General features: G+C 41.8%; 2 protein-coding genes and 1 long non-coding RNA gene across 3 annotated transcripts in view; all 3 read right to left on the bottom strand.

The window, feature by feature from the left end:
- The window catches only part of LOC113168720 (NLR family CARD domain-containing protein 3-like), a 434,580-nt gene that overhangs the window by 166,796 nt on the left and 257,824 nt on the right, over window positions 1-9,960 (bottom strand). The gene's annotated exons all lie outside the window — the stretch shown is intronic.
- Window positions 1-9,960, bottom strand: part of LOC113168719 (NACHT, LRR and PYD domains-containing protein 3-like) — a 174,448-nt gene that overhangs the window by 76,039 nt on the left and 88,449 nt on the right. The window lies entirely within an intron of this gene.
- Window positions 4,801-6,097, bottom strand: LOC117153074. The gene is made up of 3 exons (XR_004463503.1): window positions 5,964-6,097; window positions 5,475-5,538; window positions 4,801-5,293 (listed from the first exon to the last, which is right to left on the bottom strand). It is a non-coding gene; the product is annotated as an uncharacterized LOC117153074 (long non-coding RNA).

The raw sequence follows: 9,960 nt of genomic DNA, 5'->3' as shown, positions 1-9,960 counted from the left end.
TGAGTCATTTAGTTAATTTTGTTTATTTTACAACAGGTGGCCCTGTAGCCCTCTTGAGGGCATTTTTATCAGACACTATAAACTTTCTCAGACACTACAAACTGAAGACAACATGGTTTGCTTCAGCTGACAAATTATAAGACATAAAATGCCACAAGCAATTCAAACCATGTAAAAACCTAGGAAAGCAAATCCACACCACAATAAAGTGACTTGTGTCCTACATCCTCCCTGATATTGTTGTTTAACAGCGCAGCAGTGACTTGGTAGCTGTCACGTGACAAATAAAGGAGTAACCGATCCAAGAACGAGCTGTGAACGAAGAACGAAACTGCGCAGCCCAAGCTGCCATTCACATGACGTCTGGTAGAGGACAAGTGAAAGTAAAACTTATTTTTACATTTAGATAACAGAGAAATTAGGGGCATAAGCATTTCCCTCTTCCTGTCTCTCTGTCGAGCTACGCGTCGTTCCACCCTTGTCTGGTCAGAGATCTCGTCGCCGTTTGGCCCCTATGGGATGCGTGTGGTGACTGGGGTTGGTTACACGCCACCACGAAGTTGGTCTTGGCCTCGGCGGATGTCGGAAGCTGATTCTCTGAGGTCTCGATTCAACGCTCGATAGTCCCACATTGGAACAAGTGTGCCTGCAATTAACTAACTGGACTCCACATTAACTTAAAAACATTAACTGTTATACTGGACTGCTGCCTACACAGCATGTAATCACCCATATGAGGATGGGTTCCCTGTTGAATCTGGTTCCTCTCAAGGTTTCTTCCTGTTGCCTTCTCAGGGACGTTTTCTTGCCACCGTCGCCCTCGGCTTGCTCATCAGGGACAATCTGATTATTATGATTCTTACACATTTACTGTTCATCAGCTGCTCAGCAGCTCTGAACAACAGATATCTCTGCCTCCCTCACTGAACAATGCTCAAGTGTTGGAACAAGGCATCTAGAGACAGAGTCTGCTTGGATCACACTGGTTGTACTGGGCAGCTCCCAGTCTGAATATGTTGAACTGTGTGAGTATGAGGCAGAGTGCTGCTGCTCACACAATTCACTTTGACTAATCCACATTTGAACAACTTCATTCCTTCATTAGTTGGTGGATCCTAAATGAATCTTCAAACGTCAGCTCTGGTACTGACACTGGGGACAAACAGTCCTCTACACTGACTTCAACAACATTAGAACTAAAGTCTTCCAACAGGAAGTGAAGAAGTCAAGATTCTTTAAGACATTTGTACCAAAATCTTCATTTGGAGAACTTCAATCACAAAGATTTGATCAGAGTTCAACATTTGTGGTGTTCAGCTGCTTCCTTTGACGTCTGCCTGCAAGTCAGCACTTCATTAGAAGAGGAGCAGCCCCCTGAGACCCTCTACAGGATCAGTGGTTTAGCTACTGGCTGGATGGAGAATTGATCCATGATCAGAGTGTTTGCTGGAAGAATAGTGAAGAAAGCTTCTCCTTCAAATAAACAGTTCAAACAGAAATCAACTTACTCACATCAGAAATATCCAGAAATCCAAAGAACACAACAATTTATCATCAGAGAAAGTTTACATCATATTGTTCAGACTGATTTTAAACTCACAACAACTTACTCTGTGTCTGATGAAGGTTGATGTTTAAAAAAAATAATTTGTCCCTTTTTTGACCGCTCGCTCTTGAAGGACACACAGCTGGGTTCAGGTCCTGGTCCAGGAGATTCTGGTCTTTGATGGGACCTGATAGAAAAACAACTTTGGTGACGCTCACATATTCAAAGTTTCCTTCATAAATGACAAATAGAATCAGAAGAAGAGTAAAAATGTCCTGATGAAATATTCAATTCTAGATGAGACTTGGAGACAGAATCAGTCCGATGGTCTCAGTCATCTCACCTCTGAGCTTTGGTCTGGCTCTCATGGTCCCCACACAGAGTGGTTTTAGAGGGAGGGACTCCCTCCTCTCTGTCCTCACACTGATCCATGCTGCTGAATCCACATCCACATCAGCTCACACACACTTTCTACCTTCATGTGGAGAGGAAACACAAATCATTGATGTGCAGTGAAAACTGAAATCCTCCTTTCCATCATTTCTCCTGGACAAAGATCAGCTGTTCCTCCACTGATTGGCTCTTCTTTCCTCTTTCATATCAGTGTCACTTGAATGCAGTCAGACAGCAGTGGGAGGCAGAGGAAGCTGCCATCAGCTGCTCTACTTCTACTATCAGTCCACTAGATGGAGGCATGAAGCTGCAGCCCAGCACACACAGGATGATGGACCAACATTTACACTCACTGACACACAGAAGGACTGAGATCCACTGATTTGATCAGACACAATCTCTCTGTCTTCAGAAAATGACTTGATCCAACAAACTACATCTGATTATTTCACAACAACTGGACTGAAGTTAGTTCAGTTTAAAGTGAACTACATGACAACAGTCAATCATCTCACTGACGTCAGAGTTTCTAACAACAGTCGCTCAACTGAATGAAAACTATTGATGTCTCACTGTGGAAATACTCACTACTGTTCAAAGTACAAGTACTGCACTCTAAGTTAGACTGAAGTTAGTTCACCTTCAACTCTACTTCTACTTGATTCTATTACTTCAAATAGTGAGAGAAGTTACAGACGTTATTTCTGTGTAGACATTAGTTCAGAATTAGATCAGACTTACCAGTGTGTTCAGACCCAATATGAAGAATTCAGAAAAATGAAAGAAATGATTGATTTAGTAAATTCTGTCTCACTGTTCTGCTTCTTCCTCCTCAGATATCGTTCATTGTTGATACGATCATGGTCCAGAAGTGATCAGGTTTTATTTTCTCATGATGAGTTGAGAAGTTTCTTGCTATGTCAGCTCACAGTCACATGATTGGTTAAGTGGTCACTGGTTGGTCATATGACCTGAACTTTCTACTGCTGACAGTAATGTTAATTTGTAGAATTACTTTAACAAGCGAGCAGTTGATTTCTGCTGTTTCTAGTGGAACAAACTAACAGTAGTTAGTGTGAACAGCAGCAGAAAGAGGAAAACACAGACTAATGTCACTGACTTTAACTTTACATGGAGATAATTCACTGCAGCACGACCATCAGAGGAACTGAAACTAATCTTTAAACAGGATCCAGAGATTATAGGAGGAGGATGTGAAAGATTTAATGCTGACAGCAGCTAATGTTTAATGTTTATAAAGTGTTTTGTCTATCATTTTTCTTATAAGAGTGAAATAAAAAACATGTAGAATCACCATCGGGCAGACATGATCAGATCACATGACTAGATCAAGATAGTGTAAAAAAGGCTGTTTCCTCCCTGGTCCACAAACCAAAGTCTTACCACCAAGTCTGGAACCAAGTCAACAACTTATTCCTGGATAGATACTAGATAAGTACAGCAGGTTACTGAGAAATGACCTCATATTGGTGTTTTCATAGGTTTGGAGCTGCCTTTAAGAACACCATTTCCCATGAGCCCTAGCTGTTTGTGGATTAAATGTCACAGCTCGTCAGAAGGGGCCGTCATGATGTTTTAACAAGAAGACAGAATTCAATTCAGTTAAACTGAACTGCATATAGCACCAAATCACAGGAGAACTCATCTCAAGGTACTTTACAGTGTCAGACACTTTACAAAATACAACAATCAACTATAGAGAATGATAGAAAAACCCAACAATCCCATCTGAGCAGCACTAGGAGACAGTGGAGAGGAACAACTCCCTTTAACTGAAGAAACGTTCAGCAGAACCAGGCTCAGGGTGGGCGGCCATCTGTGTAGGATTAAAGGCAGTTTACCACAAACCTCCAGAGTGGGACTTGAACTTTGGCCTCTCATCAGTTTAAATCATGGAGTTAACATTAGTTAGTGACGTCTTGTCTGAGCCACTATTTGATATTTGAACCAACAACAGCGACGATCAGCAGTGAAGCTGCTGTTCAGATGTTTTCTACACTGAGTTCTGTTAACAACACAGATCATTTGGCTGCTTGGTGGAAACATACAACTACAGTTTGGTAATTCTGGTTTCTGAGCTCCACCTGCAAAACTTCTGATCTGTAGAAAGGCTGACCTGTATTGTTGCCTCTGCAATAGACCCTCACTGGCCACCGAGTGCACGTATTGACCTTCAGACAGCAGGATCAGTAAACAGAGCTCATTAACCAGCTCTTATTGTTGGTCAGAAGATGCTGCTCAGGCCAGCTGAGAGGGGTTCTAGGCTACCTGTGACCATGATGGGATGACGGTGTTGCTGTGGTTGTGGCTGTAGCCTGTGTTAGTAGGACCCAAGTAAGGAGTGAGATAAAGTAAAAGGTTTATTTAAACCAAAGACAGTGAAGGTAAAATCCCTGTAAAAGAGGGCGAGAAAGGAAACAGTCCAAGTTCAGAATGAGGCAGAGTGAAACAGATATGTGTTAGAATAATAATATTAATAATAAAAATAATACAAAAGAAAAAGAGGAACTTTTCAAACAGTCTAAAATAATCATTTGGTCAAACGAATGCAGAAAATGAAGCAGACTAACAATTTCTAACAACCAGAGATTTCACGTGTTCTTCAGATGGAATCGAAACATGTTTTATTGATATAAACTGGGAAAAAAGTATTTCTGTAAAATCTGTAACTCTGCTTTTTGTCTTTTATCTACGACCACAAGAGCTAACAGAGACGCCTGGAGACGATGCCAGTCTTTGGTGTGTGGATCCCCTCACTGGTGGTGTGGAGCAGACCAGACCTGAAGCCTGATCACTGGGTCTACTTTCACCGAGACCACTCTCAAGAAAACTACCAGCATCCGTCTTATTGTGGCCGAGTGAAGCTGAGAGATCCAGAGATGAAGGATGGAGAAGTGTCTTTGATTCTGCAGAGTGTCAACATCAGCCATGCTGGAACATATGGATGTGGAATTGGAGGGGGACAAGGAGAGGTGACCCTGAACTCATCAACACTGTGAACCTGAAGGTTGAAGACTCCGCTGAGTTTGTGGAGTTCAGTGTGTTTGTCTCTGGAACAGCAGTGAAGCTGCTTGGTGAACGTGAGGCTGTCCTATAACAGCAGAAAGCCTGTGTGGACGTTCCTCTGGTTAATGCTGCAGCTCAAACAAGCACAGTGGACGTTTGTGAAGTTCTGTGTAGCAGGAGAAGCTGGTGGAGCACTTTCTAAACACAAACTTAAACCACACGCAGTCGACTCTGTCTTCCTCCATAAAACCAGAAAGAATCTCTGTGTTTCCATCAGGTCACTGTACAAAGTGGTTCTGCTGTGTTTCATGTAGAGACAGTCTCCATCTAGTGTTCACAATGCAGAGTAGTACACTCAGAATTACACAGGACAATGTTCAACAATATTCACAACAGAGTTGTTTCCATTTGAAAGACAGAATAGTAAATGTAAAGCGAACAGCTGAAGCTGAAATGTGACGTACTGATGTTGAATTTACAACAGGCACTAGTGGGCGTATAGACTTACTTTAAAGTTGGCGTTACACATATGAGAAGCTGACTGAGTGAACCAAAGTGAGACAGAGACAGCTCTGTGTGGGTGGAATAGAAATCATGATGTATTCAAAGACATTTCAAGACATATGATTAAAGTTACATCACAGTTAAAATCACTTTCACCGACTCATTTACAGCTTGGTTCTGTTATTTTCTCCAACTTCAAGTTTCAAATATTAACTTTCTCTTTACAGATTTATCTTTCAAATTGACAAAACATACCGTCTATTTCCAGATTCTATCTAACCCACAGTCTCCCTGAATAAATACCTGACTTGTGTCCACTGATAATTGTCCACTGATAATGAACAAAATGACCAAATATTGATGATTTCTGGTTCTTTAATGGGAAAATTTGCTGCTTTTTTACAATAATAACTTTGATATTTGGGAGGTTTTTGGATTTTTAGTTGGATGAAGCAAAACATTATGAGAAGCTGTCTGATTTGACATATTGTACCTTTAAATCTGTGTCCTGGACTGATTTTTATTGATGAATGAATCAATGATGAGGATGAATGAAACATCACAGATCAGATGTTGGTGTTGATGAGACTTTGTAGAAAACAGCTGGAATGAGTGATGGGGTCAAAGTGCAGTAGATGATGTGACAGCTGATCCTCACAGCTGCTTTCTGCTCTGCAGGTCACACAACAACAAACATGGTGAACGGAGGAGACGAGGACGGAAACGTGCGAGGACGTGTTGGGCTGAGAGTGGACTTGGTGGTTGCTGCTTTGGTTCTTATCGTCTTTGTGATGTTCATCATGAAGAAGATACAGAAACAACAGTTCTGCTGCTGATGGAGCAAGTGACCAACAGCAGGTCTGAAACTAAAGTCCGACCTGTTTTGAACCTGACTGTAACTCAGAGAGCTTCACAGTCTGTCAGTCAGTGTGTTTACATGGACTCAAGTCACCTGGTCACTGGAAATCTGAGTCTACGTGCAGCTAAAGAGTAATCTGATTACTCCTCCACCCTGGGCTGATGTTGGAAGCGTGGTTCACAGATTTTATCTGTATGGAGACAGAAAAGATGCTTTCCACCACAAACATGTGTCTGTGACTGACAGCGCTGTGAGACAGACACAGACAAACACAGAGCTCATTTTTACAGCACAAACTGTCTGAATGAAAGAAACACACAGTGAAAAGTGACTTATTTAGACGTCTACGGGGAACTTTGTGTTGGTTTCAGTTTGAGTTGGACTTGATTTAGAAACGAGGCAGCACCATCTCTCAGCAGCCCACAAACCAAAGTCCCATTGAAAAGTGTCTGCTGTCATTAACATGATGAAAACAGCAGCAGAAGTCAAATCTGTATCAGCAGATACTCAGTATTTTAGGAATGGGGCCGAAATATTTAATGGGAGCTTCATAAGTTTACGCTGAATTGTCTTCTATCTCATTCTGATGCAAACAAACATGTGATGTAGTTTGACTTTAAAGAAGCAGTTCTACGTTTGGGAAACATCCAGAAGAATAAATCCACTGAGCAGCCTCTAAAGATTTACTAGTAAATGTGTTGGATCATCAGATTCCACACATTTCATTTGTCTTTCCACGTTCTCCTCTCATTCTTAAATGACATGAAGTTTGTTTCCCACAATGTTCAACAACTCGTTTCTACCAAACGTACCTGACTTCACTTCACTTACTTTATTTTCTCTCTTGATGTTGTGAAATCTCTTGTTGAGTGAAGCTCCAGGAAGCTTTGGACTGACATGTTTCTGTAGGTCTACAGTCGATATAAAGCTTAGAGCCTGGCATCAAACTGTAGAGGATCACTGTGGCATTTAGAAGGTAACAGACTGAAATAAAAGTCCAATCAACACAGCAACACAAGAACACACAAAACCAAACAGTGGAGACAATAAAGGCTGGGAGTCGATGTGTCAGGGAGCTTTTCTTCAAACATTACAACACAGATACGACCAAAGTAGACGTGGCTTTAATCTATTTAACAACATCATCTTAAATCCCTTTAAGTCCAAACACTGGTTTTCTCCTCTTTCTGTAGCCTGAAGCTTCACTTTCTGAGACGATGGTGAAGCTCAGTGTTTGACACACTCAGAACCTGCTGGATCGTTTGGGATTTAGAGAAACAACAACTCTGATCTGAGCCGCTTTTTAGAAGAACCTTATTATTTAATGTGACTTTAAACCTCAACATGAGTCTGTGTTTGCAGCAAGATGCCAGTGATTCCAGAAACACCACTGATCATCACTGTGTGTTCATGTTACTAGAAATCGGACAGATACACTATGACGAGGACAAACACACATATCACTGCCTGCGTCATCACTGTTTTTGGTGAACTGGGTTTTTTTATTTCTAACTTTGTGATGTTTAATTTGTGTCTTTTGTGTTTTTGTCGCCAACTGAGCAAAAAGAAGAATCTTGGATTAGTTTCATTTTCCTTTAGATAAAGTTTGTGTTGTTTGCTGCTGCTGAGCCGGTTCAGGTTCTTCTACCAGCACAGTCTAGTTTCACAGTGAATAACTGGTGGAGAAAACTTTTAGCCGACTGTTTTAATATGACACAACACTTTCTATTTTTAATATGATTGTTTTAAATGGATTCCAAGTTTCAGTCCTTTTATATTTTTGCTCCTAAGAAGTTTCTGTGAAGGGAATTTTACTGAATGATGTGTTCATATGTTTGTGTAGGTACAACTCTATCTCCTGAAAATTAAGTTCCTATATAGTTTATAATGTTTGTAGTAAATGTAATCATATAATCATTACGTTGTGGAGCTAATATGTTTTGAATGAATGAAGCCTCATTTATTAATGTGAAGCGAGACACAGGGAGAAAGTTGGTTTTAAACCGTTCACTGTCTTTTTTTGATGTTTCCATAATATCACACACAAACAGCACCAAACTAAAAAAAAGTTCTGTTCAACAGAGACGACGTTTGTCTGACAGGACGACACTCTCAGTACTACACTGAACACAGAGACACTAAGGAACCAGACCACATGAACCCAAACCCAGGATAAAGAGGTTCAGTGAATGTGGTGTTGAAGGTGTGGAGGTGGATCAGTTTGTCAGAGGAGACTCTGTAGAAGGACAGAGTCCCAGCAGGACAGTCCACATACACTGATACTCTGTTAGAGACAGAGGAGGAGATGGATGTTGATCTGTTATTGTGACTAACATAGTAACCACCACGATCAGAGCATCTCAGACTCCAGGACTGATCGTTTGATCCAAACCAACAGTCATAAAAGTCTCCTCTCCTTTTGATTCCTCTGTAACTCACAGATATAAAAACATCTCCACTCCACTCGACCTCCCAGTAACAGCGACCAGTCAGAACATTACTACACAGCAGCTGAGACCGGTCAAATCTATCTGGATGATCAGGATATGACTGATCCTCCTCCACACGTGTCACCTTCCTGTTGTTGTCAGACAGTCGTAGTTCTCTGTTCACTGTGTTTGTGTCGATGGTGAGTTGACAGAAATCTGATGGAGAGAACAAGACACAATCCAGCTGTAGTCATTAATCTATCATCAGTTTGATGAGGACTCATGACATCAGGGATTTGAATGAGTGATGTGACAGTTTGAAGATGGTTGAATGTTGCTGCTTTGTTTTCATCAGTCTCATTAAAAACACACTTACACTTCCTCAGACCTGGTCTCAACCATCGGACTCCACCAGGCTCCACCCTGAAAGGAGGAGGGGGGTCAGAGCAGCACATTCTCTTTCAGCATGCACACATGGACATTACATGGCTCTCATACACACAGTGTGTTCTGGTTCTGTTCTAATGGAGGCTTGTATGTAGGGATGGACATTCAGCAAATAACTAAGGAATTGGAGTCCTTATCTTGGAATTCTACGGAGCAGGGAGGTGACATGGAGGAAAGATTTCAATTCTCTAGTTCACAGCAGTTTTGGTGTCAGACACCTGCTTTCAGTCTCACTCTGTCACCAGACAAACTAATGTGACACCACAGGAAGCAGGAAACTGGAGAGCAAAGTCCAAGAGGCTCAACTCCACATACATGGACTCTGTGTGTGTGTTTTCCTCTCTCTAATGTCTGTGGACTGATCTCAGCTGAGCTTCAGGCTTTGTCCTGTGTTCAGAGGAAGTCTAGTTCACCTCCAGCTACTGGATATTGATCATTACACACAGACTTTGTGGAATCTAGCCACAGGGGTTGCAAGCCAGTTACTTCTGTGCCGGTCCCAAGCCCGGATAAATAGAGAGGGTTGCGTCAGGAAGGGCATCCGGCGTAAAAATTGCCAAAATAACCATGCGAATCATCCACAAGACTTTCATACCGGATCGGTCGAGGCCCGGGTTAACAACGACCGCCACCGATGCTGTTAACCTACAGGGTGTCGGTGGAAATTTGACTACTGTTGGTCGAAGAAAGAGGGGAGGCAGAAGGGTTCGTGGTCAGAGAGAGAAGGGAAAAGGCAGGGACATAGATCTGAGAAT

This window comes from Anabas testudineus, chromosome 18 (genome assembly GCF_900324465.2).
Source record: "Anabas testudineus chromosome 18, fAnaTes1.2, whole genome shotgun sequence".
Classification (NCBI taxonomy): domain Eukaryota; kingdom Metazoa; phylum Chordata; class Actinopteri; order Anabantiformes; family Anabantidae; genus Anabas; species Anabas testudineus.
The sequence above is the reverse complement of the archived record's forward strand: the minus strand, read 5'-3'. Positions and strand labels throughout refer to the sequence as shown.